Below are 15,895 nucleotides of genomic sequence, written 5' to 3'. Positions count from 1 at the left end.
TCAAACCCTGCCAAGATACCCTCTGGTTGTAATGGTGGGAATAGCATACACTATACCGTATGCATGTCTAAGGTAGTGCTTGACGATGTGGTCCCTGATCACCCTGGATAGTTTTGTTAGGCGCTCTCAGATGCATTCCTCAAAACTTTACATCATTTTTTTCTCTGAGCTGCTCCTTACATTCACGTACATATTCACTGCCCATATATTCTGCCTTCTCTAAATATCTGTGTGGGAAAGGCGTGCGTATAATTTCAGTACGGACAGTTGAACTTGTGTCTAACTGTGAATGAAGGACTATATCTTTTGATCAAGGGCTTGTTCATTTTGTTATTATGATAATAATGATGATGACCTTCACTTATTGAAACTTTGCTGTCATAATTGCTGAATAGAGTCTGTGAGGGGGCTATATCTTAGGGCTGGGCGATGATATCCATATACAGTGCGCCCCGGTTTACGAATTTAACCCGTTCCGCGGAATTTGCCGTATGGCGGGCAATCCAAACCTTTGTTAATTAGCTAATGCGTTTAAAACCCCAGGTAAAAACATAAAAAGTGGATATACATATTAAAAATTGGTATCCAAATAGTATAGTAAGTCCAACGTATATGTAATATAGATGCATACAATTAAATAACATCATAAACAGAACATATATAAAGGATTTATTCACCTTTGAGTGACGCTAATGGCCATATTCCCTAGTTAGGGTAGCCTAGGCTAGGCTAGCTTAGCCTTCTTTGTATTTCTTGATTATCTCCACCTTTGTTACCATATCAGTCATCTTCTTACTTCTCTTTTACCATCACTAGCGATCTTGGGACTCATAGATAACCAATTCACGTTTGAATTAAGCACTAAATTGCATAATAAATACGATACAAACAAACACAACCAACCCATAGGTCTTGACAGTTGTTGATGTTGACAATATTCCACATTGTAACGTGAAAAAAACATAAACCAGGGACACCATAACCCGGGGGTCCACTGTATTATGATGCATATTTTTTTTTTTTTTTTTTGGGGGGGGGGGGGCGTCTTTTGTGTACAGAGCGACTGAGAGAGATCGAAAAAGTAGAGTAAGCTTTGGAATCCTCTTTTCATGGAGAGCAAACCGATAGAAAGAATACAACCAGAGCAGGCAAAATAAATCCAAAATGATAAAGAAAAAGACAAATTACTAATTGAAGCACACCAGGTCAAGAAATAGTTGACGGGATTCTAGTCATGGTCACGTGCCTACGTGCTGACGTCTTATTTAAAGGGACCGCTCCGCTAAGCAGCACCGTTCCTATGATTTAGGTTTTCTCGAAACACAACACACTTACTCTCAATGAAAAACATTTAAAATGAACGCCACTGTGGACATCTGTTGATTCAAAGCACATTCTTTGCACTAAAGTGCATTCAGCGTCAAGTTTTATGTGACCAAACCACGCCAATCAAATTTCACCCTAAAATGGTGGCAATGGGTGGGCAAAATACACAGATGGACTTACACTGACGGACTGGGAAAAAAAATAGTCAAATTAACTCTTTAGTCATGGGTGGGGAAAAATACACCGACGAACTGACGGACCGACGATGTAATGTCTTGAAAAAATGATGGACTGACGAAAAGGGGGCAGAGCTCTGACGAAGCAAAGATCTAAATTGCCCACCTCTGAGATTTTTCTCCGAACATTTCCCAATATATCGCAATATACCTTTGCTGTATCGCAATATATCGCAATACATTTTTAAGACACAATACAATACCCACTACAATGTTTGGGTTAGGGTTAGGGATTAGGGTTAGTTTTCAGTTTACGACATAGATTTTTTGTCCCCTCTTTATGGTATTTTTCCTGCTTCACGACAAAAACAACTGCCATGACCCTACCGGGTTGGCTGTATTTGTATTGTTTTGTCTCCATCTACAGGCGTTTTTAGGTAATTGTTCTTACGTTCTGGTCCCGTCAAACTGCCTGCGCTGCAACGTGTCATTCAGATGCTGGTCTGCTAAGGGTCTGCGTCATGACTCGCTAAGATACTGTTCTACTTTTTTTACGGCGTCACAGTCAAAATGGTGGCATGCTACGGAACTGGATCGCGTCTTGAGTGCTTAAAATAACTATTTATTTGTTATTTTAGTGCTTAATTCAAACTTGAATGGGTTAGCCATGGATCCCAAGGTTTCTAGTGATGTTAAAGAGAGAAGTAAGAAGATGATTTATGTGGAAACGAAGCTGGAGATACTCAAGAAATATGAAGAAAGCTAAGCTAGCCTAGCCTAGGCTAGGCTACCCTCACTAGGGAATATGGCCGTAACAAGCTCGTCACATAAAAGTAAAAAAATCCTTTCTATATGTTTTATTTACAATGTTTTTTAATTGTATACATGTGTATTATACAGTACACACATAGTACTTACAATTTTGATACCAATTTTTAACATGTATATACAATTTTGATGTTTTTGCCTGGAGGTTTTACATGCATTAGCAAACAAACATAGGTTTGGACTGCCCGCCATACGGCGAATTTGCCTTACGAGCCTAACCACAGAACGAATTAATTTCACGAACTGGGGGCCCACTGTATCTCTTTTTTTAATTCATGTATTGATGCAATACTGTGAAGACACATGTCGGTAACCACAAAGCAAACCCATTTATTCAGCTAACATCCATCTATGCTTTTGCTGATTTTTAACCAGCCAAAAAAGAACATTCATTAGGCTAGTCAATAAATGTGACATAACATTTGAGGCAATCTTCAGGTTACGCGATCTATCGACAACTCAAAAGCTGACAGTGGCATATACTGATATCAACAAGATAGCGACGTATAAAAACGTATACACAGATGGTGTTTAAATGAGCTTAGCTGTAATTGCAAGGTTGCTCTGTATCTTTTGCACTTGCAAATGTACAACCAAAAGCATGACTTTTGCTCAAAATGCACACAGCCCACATGATTATGATCAATGGCACATCGTAATGTGAGTCCATAGAATTGCTGTTTCTCATATTTTTTACTTGACCAAATAGCAGCGATGCCAAAAGTCGCACTCAATCTTTAATAAATAAAATAACTAATATTGGCAAAAAGAACTTCAAAATTAACATGACTAAAGCTGTTCCCTTTTTTAATGGACTCGAAAATCATAAATCAAATTTTCCAATGGGAGAACTTCACCTTAAAAAAACTCCCACACAGGTAGCAACATCAAAATAAGAGAAGTGGCAGATCATGCCTCAGGAATGATTTAGAAGTTGAATTAGAAAGTTGTTTTGGGGTTGTGGCCATCTGCTGAGTTTCCAAATATCCCCGGAATTTCAAGTGTTCAAATCTCAGATGATGTCCTTAGATGTTATTGGAATTAACCTTCCAGTGGTAATTCAACACTTCCCGAAAGTTTCAAGTCATTTTTCTTTTTCCTAAGGAAGTGGTTGCTTTGAACATTAGAAAGTGAATGTGACAAAGTTTGAAATGTGTTTTTCTCAAATTTAGGGAGTTCAACTTGGCAACATTCAAACTGCTGTAACTTTCTCAGTTTTTGAGGTACCTGTTTGTTTGTACTTTTCTGGGAAAACACATAACGCACCGGATACATTATGAATCATTTGAAAACTTTGAAACGTTTCTCTATGTAAGGCCATGGTTCACGTGGGTCTTGAGTTTCAGTGTCTATAGTTACAGATGTGCTTGATTAGTTTTCGTCCTCTTGTTTCTGGATTCATTTTGATTTTTTAACACTTCATTTATGTATTTTATATGAGTCATTGCTCACCTTTAGTTTTAAGAGTGGTGGTATGCTCATTTTTTTAATGTAAGATGTAGACTACACTGACATTTGGGTTTGAAAGGTAAGAAGTAAAATGAAAAAAAAAAAACAATCCGAAAAATAAATCCTCGCGTACAGATACTTGAAAATCCATTTAAAGTGCCGTAAGTGTAATGTTACTGATTTTGTGCTGTTTTTTGTGCTAGGATTTTGTCGTTGGGGTTGTATCAATGACTCGTTGATGTTTCTCTGCACGCGTGCAGCTGAACAACACAAATTTTCAGATTGGGATACTGCTATAATTCATTTCTACAAGTGGGACCATGCAAATAATAAAACTGCCACCCTCATCCTTCAGGGATGGTTATGTTGCCCGACCATCAGTCCACATCCATGCGAGTGCATTGTGCAGAGAGACATGCACCGCTATAGATTTTTGGGGGGGGGTCTAATCTGCCATTTGTTAAAAGTGCCACGTGGCATTGTCTTCAAAACCGGGAAAACGGGCCATCGTGATTTCTCCCTGCTAGGCTTGCTGATAATCGGCTAATTTCAATCTGCACTATGTCACCGCGCCCTCCCCTCCCGTGCAGAATACCAAATCCTAAACCTAATCCTTGTCCTGCTGCCCTTCACACTTTTCTTTAGCCCGCCTATCACCCCTGGAGAGGTTTTCTCCCACCAAGCGGGCTGTTTATCAGGACAGCCCATGTGTTAGGTAATGTCAAGAGTCTATATTTATGACTTAGATAGCGGGCATGGAAGAAGAGTGAGACAGCGAAGAAGAGCAGCAAGGGTGGCTGTGGGCGGGAGTATGTGGGCTGCAGCCATTGGCCACAGACAGGAACTGGAGTGCGAGTAGCTCACATTGGCTTAGCCTCTAAGCTGGGCTGGACCTCTAATTTGCTCTGCTTGTGGAGCTTTGAAGAAAAACGGCAGCTGCCTGAGTTAAACAGGATCTTCTAGCACTTGCTCGCAGTCGAGCTGATGGAGGTTTTGTATGGAGCACAGAGAGCATATTTCAACGTGGATTTATCCTCTTGATTTTATCTGCGGAATATCATGCAGAGTGGAAATCGGCAGAAGCAGCGGTTTTGAGGTAATTCTGTGACATTTACTCGGCCTCTGGGTGATGTCTCAGCTTCCGGGATGATGATTGGAAGGGGAAGGAGTAGGTTGGCAGGGAATGGACTCGCAGGTGCAATTTTTGTCTGTGAGCTGTTTTTATTCAAGTGTTGTGAGATTGTGGTCTATGCGAGAAGTGATACACTGTATATATCAAATTAAATGGCTGATCCTTCTGCACATATGCACATGTATGACTTTGTTTGGAGTTTAACCAAAAACACTGCTCAGTTGCTGCTTGGAAGACATGAGTGCTCACGCCTAACTCATGGGCCACCTCATGCATTTGAACTCACTCTTCCCTGTGTACTCCATACTTAAATCTCCCTGTTTCACTGCCATCCAAACGGAATTTTTCATTCATTTAGGTGAAGGGAAGCAAAACCCTGGGACCTTTGGCACAACTTTATGTGATTTCCTGTTAATGACGCTACAGACTGTTGGTGCTTTCCCACTGTTCAACTTCAGCCCCTCCTCATTCATTGCTCTCCCCCTTATTGAAAGAGGAGGTAATCAGGGAGGGACAGGGTAGAACAGCAGGAGAATAGCGGCCAGGACTCAGCTGTGACGAGTGTTATGGCGCGAGCTGAAAGAATAGCCTGTTGTGTTGGGCAGCAGCAGTATTGTGTGTCTGGCCTTTCTATCGCCCCATCCTCCTGTTCTACTATAATAGGCAACTCCATCATCCCTTTATTTGAATAATCCCTCACTTCTTTGAAGCAAAGCAACTGTTCCATTTCAGTGCTTTTGTTTTTTGTTTTGTTCTGGGTTTTTTTTTTTTTTTCCGTTGGGGGTGAATTTTCATATGCCTGTCAAAAATACAAATTAGAGGAAGGATGTGATTGAAAAGCAAAATGAAAACCATGGAAACTAGTACCATAGGTATCTTAGTGATATTTTAAAAGATAAATAACAAGTGTTCATTGGTATCAACTGTAGCTCAAGAAAATAAAAAGGAATAAACAATCATTTTGGAACATTTTTAGCCGATACAATATTACGGGCGATGACAGTTTTGGAGCTTACTAAGAGTTATTAAGGTCGATTAAACACATGAAAGAAACATGAAATTCTCAGGTCCCAGACAATTTTAGGTCTCCAAACCTCCCTAAATTGTTTATTAATTAATATGACTTTTGTTTGTCGATTAATTGTTGCACCTGTAATTCCAGCTAGTTTGTGAAATGAATTATTGTCAATAATGAATAATATTGTCAGTAATTCCAGATATTGGAAAGGTGCTTGTCTTGTCCTTAGCATCTAGCTGCTGCTAATATTATTGGTCCAAGTAAAGCTGTCAGCAAAACAGCAGTGGCCATGTTTTCACAATGATTCAGATCTACACTGTGCAAGACCTCCCCTCAGAGTTTGGATGAATAATCTGAATTAGCGTTCTTTGCTTTTAAATAACTGGGACCAAACATGTACTATGTATAAATTACCTGTACAGTGTACACAGAAACTAAAGCATTGAAAGAAATTTCTTAAAAACAAACAAAAGCACAGCAATAGTCTTCATTGGTAGCCTTCAGAAACAGCTGATTTGAAAGAAATGGACACAATCACTGCTGTGCGACTGACATACTGTACTTCCGTCATCTGGTTTCTGTACGAAGCGGGAAGTATACACGTTTCTTGTGAAAATCAAACCTTAAAATACTGCTTCAATCAACACCGCTCAAGTCATAGGCTTCTAGGCCCAGGAGAGTTCCTCGCCATGTCACGTTGAGACCGTTTGCATTTTTGGCCCCTCCTCTGCTGAGGCTGCAGTGAGCCGTGTATGTCATTTCGCCTCACGTCACCTCTGAGCCGGTGTTTTCAAAACACACACTACACCGCAGCACCAAGTGTGCATGTGTTTTTCCTGGCAATAACAAACAAATGCGGCGCAGTTTGCGTTCAAAATCCACTGTGAGATCATTTTGTTCAGTGAACACATTGTGTTTTGATGCCTTACCCCATAATTCATACTTGCATATCTAATGGTATGTCCTTGTAGTTTACATTCTCTCCATGTGGGTAACCTCATTCTCAGCTCAGCTAAGAAGTTAGTGTGTTAGTGCATTGTCCCTCTTGCCCTGCTCACTTTTGGCAGACAGCAGGGGTTAAAGACAGCAGATGTTTTGCCGCATGTTAGTGTGTCTGCAAGTGTGCATGCCTGTTAGACAATGAGTGGAAGCTCCCCACACCATAAACAGAGGGAAGGGGATTGACTGTGTCATATGTCAGCAGAGTGCTGTTTGCCCCACCGCGCATTGTGTTAGCATGGGAGGCCATTTTTCCACCTGAATTTGTGTATGGGGAGAAGTGTGGCGGGAGGTTGTGTGTGTTGTATTGCAAATACTCATAGATTGTCTGACACACACACACGGAAGCAAAGAACCTATACAGGAGGTCTCAAGGGTTTGGACCGTTCAAGTATTCTTGTTGTCTGTAAGTCATATACACTAGCTGTAGTTCTCACTTGCTCAACGGTCATTACTAAAAGATGGGTACGGTTCTGCAAAAAAGTGGTTCTGAGTAAAAGTGGCTGAGAAAATAACTTCAAATTCTTGATCGACATGTTTCTGTTGCTCTGCATGGACTCATACACTCCTTATTCTAGACGCAAATTTGTACCATAAAATGTGGTCATTTGCAGTTAGAATATCGAATTGTAGTTGATTACATTTGGAGTGTTCAGGCACCCACTCTCAAATGCATACAATCTGGGTGTTAGTGGTGGGCCAGTTAAGAACCGAAATATTAAGTCTGCCACTATTAAGTGTAATTCCAAATAGCGTGCTCAGATCCAACACACATTATTGTTTGCGTTTTATCAACATACATTCATGTTTTCAATTTTGCCTGTGCCACAAATGTTCGTTTTTTTTTCAGCTGTTTGTTTTGACTGTTTTGATGTCATATGACAGGAAATGCATCAGGAAGAATATTCATAGTTGCCAAAACACTCAAATTGAGTTGTGCATTGTAAATAATTCAATAGCCAGATGGTCTTTTCTCCGATGCCAGATACATTTGCCTCCAATTGTGTCACTTGTGTCATTTGAAGACTTTACATCTTGGTAAGCTTTGCTTGGGGTACAAAGTAAATGATGGTAAAGTGTAAAATAATCAGTGGTAATCTTTTGATACCTAGGCCTTACGCATTTTTGATTGCCCTTTTTATACCACCACTCCCATCTTTCAACCTTAGAAACCATGAATACTATGTAAAACAATATAATAATTTGTAACAGCCACTGTGCTATGAACATCCTCTGGAGCAGTTCAGAATCAATGTTTAATGATGTAAAAAAAAAACATAAAAAATAATCACATCATTACATCATGCTCACGATGGAAACTGATTAATAATAGATTAGCGTGCGGATTGCAACAGAAGATCACTGAACATCACTGATGGCCTACCCTATTGCTTTGGGGTACATGGGCATCTAAATGTTGTTATTCTGAAGGCCCTGGGCAGATTAAATTGTGCATTGTGCCAGGGGTGTGTTTGGATATTATGTTGAACATGAATTTGCAAATGATGTTCAACCTACAGTATATGTAATTGAATACACTACAAAGAAAAGGTATTTCATGTTCAAATTGATAATCCTCGTTGTTTTGAACAAGTAATCTATCATTTAAAATGTTATGTCTGCAACACTTTCCAAAAGCTGGGACAGGTGGCAACAAGACAGAGAACGTTGAGGAACACCAACAGAAACATCAAACACCTGATTGGAACATCCCACATAGGTGAAAAGGATAATCAGGAACTGGTAGATGCCATGATTGTGTATCAAAAGAGTTTCCCTGAGGTGTTCAGTCATTCACATGCAAAAATGGGGCAAGGTTCATTTCTTTGTGAACCATTGCTTGAAGAAATAGTCAAACAGTTTGAGTGCAATGATCCTGAAGGCGCAATTGCAAAGAATGTAGGGTTTTCACCATCTTTGGTCCATAGTATCATCAAAGGTTTCAGAGAATCTGGAGAAATCACTGCATATAAGCGGCAAGGGCAAAAACCGACATTGAATGCCCGTGACCTTCGATCCCTCAGGGAAAACTGCATCGAAAACACACATCAATGTGTATCAGTGTATCAGTATCAGTCATGGGTGACTTACACATCTGTGAAGGCGCCATTCATGCTGAAAAGCACGTTTCTGCAAGAAAATGGCAAAACACATTCTGCTGTGTTACGACAGCATGGCTTCATAGTAAAGTTGCAGCTAGTAGACTAGCCCGCCTGCAGTCAAGACCTGTCTCTTATTGAAAATGTGTGCCACATTATGAAGCGTAAAGCACAACAACAGCGACCCCCCAACTGTCGCAGTGATGAAGATGTACATCAAGCAGTAGCAGGAAATAATTTCACATTTAAAGCCTCAACAAACAGTGTTTTTACTTCCCAAACACATCTTCAGTGTTGTTCGAAAGAAAGGCAATATAACACCATTGTAAACATGGTCCTGTCCCAGCTTTTTTGGAATGTGTCGCACCCATAAAATAAAAGTCCATGATCGTTTGCTGAACACAATAGTTTATCAATTTAAACATTATGTATGTTTGTACTGTATTAAATCAATGAAATATTGGTTCTTTTCAAATCATCGTACAGTATTCTGCTTTTATTTATGTTTTAACACACCGCAACATTGGTTGAATTCGGTTTGTCCAGTAGAAGAAAAAAAAAAAACCCTTCAACCCGCCAAAATGCCCAGCAAGGCGTACCGTGATCTGCCAAATTCCAAAACATCTAAAGCAAGACATGCCTGGCAAAAAGTAAATAAGATGTGCCAGTTTTCACAGCAAGCACATTTGCAAAGTCTTTTTTTTTTAAAGTGTTTTTGACTTGCTATGGGCAATCCACCGAGGATGGGTATGCCACTGACTTTTCCCACCAATATTCTGTTTGTCCAGCAAAAAACATACTGTATGTAATACCAAAAAACATGCATGGCAAGTGTATTGGACACACTAAATTGTCCTTAGGTGTAATTGAGTGTGTGAATGGTTGTTTGTCTTTTTGTGCCCTGTGATTGGCTGGCAACCAGTTGAGGATGGCCCCTGCCTACTGGCCAAAGTCTGCGACCCTTGTGAGGATAAGAAAATGAATGGATGCCAGTGATAACTTGATGGATATGTGGAGGGACGGACGGACGGATGGATGGATAATCAATCAAGTCCTGACCAAACCTGGCTACCACATACCACTGATGTTGATTGGGTTCAGTTTGCTTCAAGGTGTTGAATGCCATTTTTAGTTTATGTTTATCGTGATACTAAATGTAAATGTATTCTGTGCACTAAAGAAACTGAATGTGTTTGCGTACGTTTTTCCTTAACGCCACTATTTGGCTTGACAGCTCAAAAGGAAGGGCTGTAATATTAGTTGAGTAATTGCTGGATAAAGCAACCTCATGTCAGGAGTTATGTTTTGAATTCCTGTAAATCTGCAGTTATTAATTTATTTTTATCATGCCAAAACTACTTAAATGATTTGCACAATATGTTATCTTGAGGAGGAGCCCACTTTGTTACACTCATCTTGCCAATGCTCTGTTACACCAACGCTTCAGTCTGACATCTCTTCTGTTTTTGTGTGGTGTCATGAATGCAACACAAGAATACAGTTTGTGCTATAGTCAGCTGGGATAGGATACTGCATGCTTTTTAGCAAACCTTAACAGGACCAGTGCTAGAATATGGATAAATGACTAGAGGGAAATTTGTATTATTTGTTCGTGCAGTATACCGGTAGTTGTACAGATGTAGTTGTCGTTTGCTTTTTATTTAATGCTTTTAATTGCATCAACTGAACCTAATACTTCATCCCACACAGCTATGGGCTTGTAACAGGAATGTTCTATTTTTTCAATCAGGACTACAAGCAGACCAGTAAAACCAAATAGTACTAGCCTGCACTTCTTGAAGTCATCAGAATAAGTGTAAAAATAATGTCTTTGAAGTCCATAGTGGCAAAATACTGACACCCCATATGTAAATAAAAGGACAGATGCTTGTATAAAAATGACTGGTGAAATTCTGGTGAGTGTACTGATTCAACCCCTATACGTAAACCTATAATCTGTAATAGTCATCAACATCGTGGGGAAGACTACGGTAACGGAATAATTTATAGGTAGGTGCAGAAGAGTGTCTCAGAGTGACTTCAATTCACAAACCTTCTCCCACTTCATTACGCTCGCATAGTTCTTCTCCTTCGGGTATCCGCAGCACAAACTCCTAAACCGCTGAGCATACAAAACATGATGTGATGGAACAAATGTTTTTTCATATTACACAAATTTATACTCACTTTCGAAAATATTTTATTTTTTGTTCACCACTAGTCGTAAAATTGTACACATTGTACCTTTTGTAGCAAGAAAGTGGCAGACTCTGATACATACCTTTGTTAAAAGAGAAAAAACAAATGTGTTGCCATGGCTTTCATAACTTGTGAACCAAGTCACAAAAAACAAAAAATAAAATTTAAAAATCCTAACGTTCAGAACCCGAAATTAAAAGATAGCGAATTGGGTTTGGATTACATTTTACTGCGTCAGAATCTGACGTCTGGAAAGAGACACAATGCATATGCCGTGGTCGACCCACAGTTCAACAAAACATCCTTGAAATCTAGTGCACAAAAATTAAACCAAGATCTTAAATATTACCTTGTCTGCATCCAATATGGGTTTGTAATATCTACCTGTAAGACTTCAAGAGCGCAACAAATACATGTCAAGATCGTAACTGCAGTCGCCTTTACCTCTTTGTATTTGCGTCTTTTATGTCGTGTTGTCATCCACAGAGGTTGAAAATAGTAACAATCCTCTTCACATAGTAAGTAAGGACTGTTTTTCTCCAATGTATGAAGTGAAAATAAACAAAAGTACAGATATCTGAAGTATATACAAGACCACAGTTCATATGAGACCATTTATTGTCCAATCCCCACGTCTGCCATTTTTCCATGTTATTTGATTACTTAGCTGTTTAGTTAAGTATCAGCAAAACAGTTCCTACTGTAGCTTGTGCAGCACTTGAAGGCCATGCGGTGACGATGCTGATGACGTGACCGGGGGAAGGGCAGGCTTGCCTGGGCTCCTTGATCCTTTTAGCAGCTTTCACATCAGTACACATCTCCCTCCTGCGCATGCCTGCGTCCGGCACATACTGCACAATCAGTAACACCATGTACAGACCAGATAAGAGAGTGAATGTTGGAAGAGCCATTGTACCGCGCAAACAGCACAATAGTGCTAGGTATTGTGTCTTAAAAGGATATTGTGATCTATTGTGATGCAGCAAAGGCGTAATAAGATACATATTGTGATATATTGGCATGTATATTAACAATATGGAATGGACAATATATATATATATATATATATATATATATATATATATATATATATATATATATATATATATATATATATATATATATATTTATTTTCAGAAGCCATTGTCATCTATGAGCCACATTAAAGATTCTTTAATAAAAAAAAAAAGCAGCATATTCACATTTTTTGATTTCAAGCATGCCCTTGATTGTGTTGATGTACCCAGCAGTTGAGAATTCTCTTTCAGATGTCACTCATGTGGCAGGAATACACAGGTAGCACTTTGCCACACGTGCCTCTTACTGTGCATCACTTTGTACTCTACTTTTTCTGCCATTTCTACATTGAAACCTCAAGATATGGTCGCGGTTATTTTCTTTATATTATGAAAATTACTTGGCATATAAAAGAAACCAAATGAAACAAAACAAAAATCTCGAAATTCCCACTTGAATTAAACGTAACATGAGATTTTACCGCCCGTTAACATTGCTGCTCGTTGACGAGGAGTAGGAGTCTGAACTTACTGCGCCTCTCTTCAACACGTACAGGAGCTTCCTACTGACAACTTGAATTCTATGTGAAACCCCGATATATGACTACAATGTCAAAAACGAAGGAAATGCTATCTTCGTATCATAAAGTTTTCTTTTTCTGCTGTTTGCCCTCCTCCTCCGCCGCCACTTTTGCTTTGGAACATTGCCTCAATGGAAAGGTCACGTATTGTAACATTTAATGTGGTGTTTTGGAAGCGCTTGGAATGATTTACATGGAAAAGAGGATTCATAATATGACAAAAATTACGATACGAAAGCTACCCCGAATTTCAAATGTGAAATATTACAAAAATAAGGAATTTCAAAACTGATATGCGGTACATTGAAAACCGAACGCCGTATTGCAATACGCATATTGTGTCACTTCGTATGGTACAATATCGATATTAGCGCCCAGAACTAAAGCACAAGCTGCCATTTGTGTGTGCTTCGTTTTGGGCTTCTTGTTGCTGTGCGTCTAGGCCCTCCACCAGTCAACATTACCTTTCTCCTCTTCATGTTGTTCTACCTTTTGGCAGATGCCCTCTTTTCACAGTACTTGTACTTGTTTTCTGTGTAGTAACAGACTGGAGCTGCCAATTGATGTTGTTGTTCAGGGATAAAATGATAAAAAATTAAGTAAAAATGGCTCAGCATCTATTGGGGACAAAGTAATAATCCTTTTTATATGCAACCTGGACTCTGCTGTTAGCTTACACATGCAACCATAAAGACAGTTCTATCCAACGGCGTAATGCTGACATTCACCCAATTGATTTGAATAAGCGAAAAAGACAAACCAGTGAATTTTTTGTCCTGGTATTATTGTCGACTATCAGCAAACGTGATCTCTTCAGCAGCCGACTTCTGAGCACATTTTAGTGATGCTCAAAATAAAATGTACATTTTTGAAAGTTTTTGTGAGAGAACACTATTTAACAGCAACACAGCGTAATAGTGGACTGAACACCTGCCTCACAGTTGCCGCGTTCTGGCTTGCGTCTCAATCAGTATTTCCTTTGTGCTATTTGCTCTTTCCAGCTCAAGCAGTTTCTCTCTTGGTGCTCCAAATTTCCCCCTCATTCCAAAATTCCAGAAATGCTTCTTCAGTTAAAGGGACTATATGCTATCTATATGTGAGAATATGAGTGTAAAAGTATATATTGCCAAGCAAATCTGTGATAAGTTCTGGTTGGAACTCACCTATTGCAAGCTGGGAAATGCTCCAGCTCACACACAGTTTGTCAGGTGATGTAGGAACACATTCTCATCCCGGCCATCAAATGACTTTTCCACATTGGGATGTCAATATGCTCCCATGCCTCACCTATCACGCCCTGAGTGCATCGCGTTTTTTTTTTTTTCCCCATAAAAAAAAAAAAATTAACCTATATTGTGAAGAGACATGCTGTGAAGGTTTGCTGTATGCCAGACAAACAAGTTAAAGTGAAATGCACATGCACCTAGTTCTCTCACACGTCGAACTTCTGCAGTATTTACTTAATTCTTAAATTATTAAACCTTATACTGTGATTGTACTGCTAACACTTCCCGTTTCCATCCGTTGGCTATATTCACTCAGAAACACAGTTGCGGAAGTCGAATTAGACTGTAGCCTGTAGCTGGCCAAACATGATAACAAGCAGAGTTTACACTTGATATTCCAATTTATTACAAAAGAGGTAAGCTCTAGGTAAGAGATTTTTAACGCTCCACAACACGTACAAGACATGTACGAGTCCCGGTGAGACCGTATATAATTGGATATCGTCAGCATAGCAATGAAAGCTATATGTACGTATATTGTCACCAAGCAAGAACATGTAGATGCTGGAGGGCCAAGTACTGACCCCTGTGCCACACCACAGGCAACGTCATTCCAAATTCAGAGGTAGGCATGGGACGATATCATATTCTGACTGTATGATAACCTTGAGGAAAAAAAACATCACAGCTCTGAAATACATCGTTTAAAAATGTTTTGCTAAATAAGCATCTTCCACATTAAAACCTGTTTACCATACTAAATAAAAATAAAGATATGCAGTGTTCCCTCGCTACCTCATTTTTCACGCTTTTCGTGTTGAAATGAAGGCAATTTTTAATTAAAATTAAACCCCTGCTCTGATCAAAAATCCTTTAAAAATAATTATTGTATCAATGGATCGTTTCAGGAAAATACAAACTATTTTTACGTTCATTCGGTTATTCAATTTCATTATTTTAAAAAGCCAGATTCTCCCCTATTCTAGAATGGTTTGACCTAACTTGTCATGTGCCACCTCTTGTTAGCTGTCAAGTCAATGATTTATTTTTGTGAACAGATCTCTACTGTAATCCCAAAAGAGGATGCTTTATGTTTAGTTTTTTTCTGTGGACACATATCTATTTATATTTTTTTTATTTTTGAGATCATGTCTGACACTTTGTATTGATTATTTTTTTGTGGAAAAATATTTTCTTTTTGATAATAGATTTCTCCTTTGATCCAAAAGACAACATATTAGGTTGATTATTTTTTGTGGACCAACAAAAATGTAGTGGGAAAGGGTCTAAAGTTTAATAAACACTGATGGCATTTTTCAAATCTTTTTTTTTTTTTAACCCAAAAATGCTTTGCACTGGTTAAGGGGTACTTGGCTGAAAATATATTTAACAGGGGGTACATCACTCAAAAAAGGTTGAGAACCACTGATATCGTATCAAACTTTAAATCTAGAAAAATGCCAACTGTACCTAATTTTTTTTAAACTTTAAAAGTTGCAACTTCCTCCACAATCTCCATTAACGCCAAAAAGGTGGACCTATTTTTCCTCAAGCCATATTGGTTTTCACTTACTGTATAGGATTGTATTTTATCAAAAAAATAATTAAGTCTATGAGAATATACTTTTTCTAGAACTTCTTGAAAATTGTGATTATAACGATATAGGTGTATAATTTGTAAAGAAATGCTTCTCTCCACTTTTATAAATTGGAATAATTTTGTCATTTTCATTTTCGAAGGAAAAATACCAATTTTAAAGGACAGATATAAGTAAATGATTAACTGCACATTCTATCATAGTTTTTTTTATTAATGCCATGTCCATATTACTAAAGTAAGTGGAAA

The 15,895-nt window shown here is 38.7% G+C and overlaps 1 protein-coding gene across 7 annotated transcripts in view; it reads left to right on the top strand.

Annotated features, from left to right (window-relative positions):
- Positions 1 to 15,895, top strand: part of LOC148427005 (membrane-associated guanylate kinase, WW and PDZ domain-containing protein 1-like) — a 109,088-nt gene that overhangs the window by 35,675 nt on the left and 57,518 nt on the right. The window contains exon 1 of one of the 7 annotated variants that reach the window (XM_088408806.1): positions 4,711 to 4,875. The exons of the other annotated variants lie outside the window; for them this stretch is intronic. The gene's annotated coding sequence lies outside the window, so the exon portion shown is untranslated. Of the gene's footprint in view, positions 1 to 4,710; positions 4,876 to 15,895 lie in introns of those variants that run through there. 7 annotated transcript variants of the gene reach the window in all.

The sequence above is a fragment of the Hippichthys cyanospilos genome, chromosome 2 (genome assembly GCF_059441005.1).
Source record: "Hippichthys cyanospilos isolate Australia breed blue-spotted pipefish chromosome 2, RoL_Hcya_1.0, whole genome shotgun sequence".
In the NCBI taxonomy this organism is placed as follows: domain Eukaryota; kingdom Metazoa; phylum Chordata; class Actinopteri; order Syngnathiformes; family Syngnathidae; genus Hippichthys; species Hippichthys cyanospilos.
Note: the sequence above shows the minus strand (reverse complement) of the source record. Positions and strands in the feature narration are given on the sequence as shown.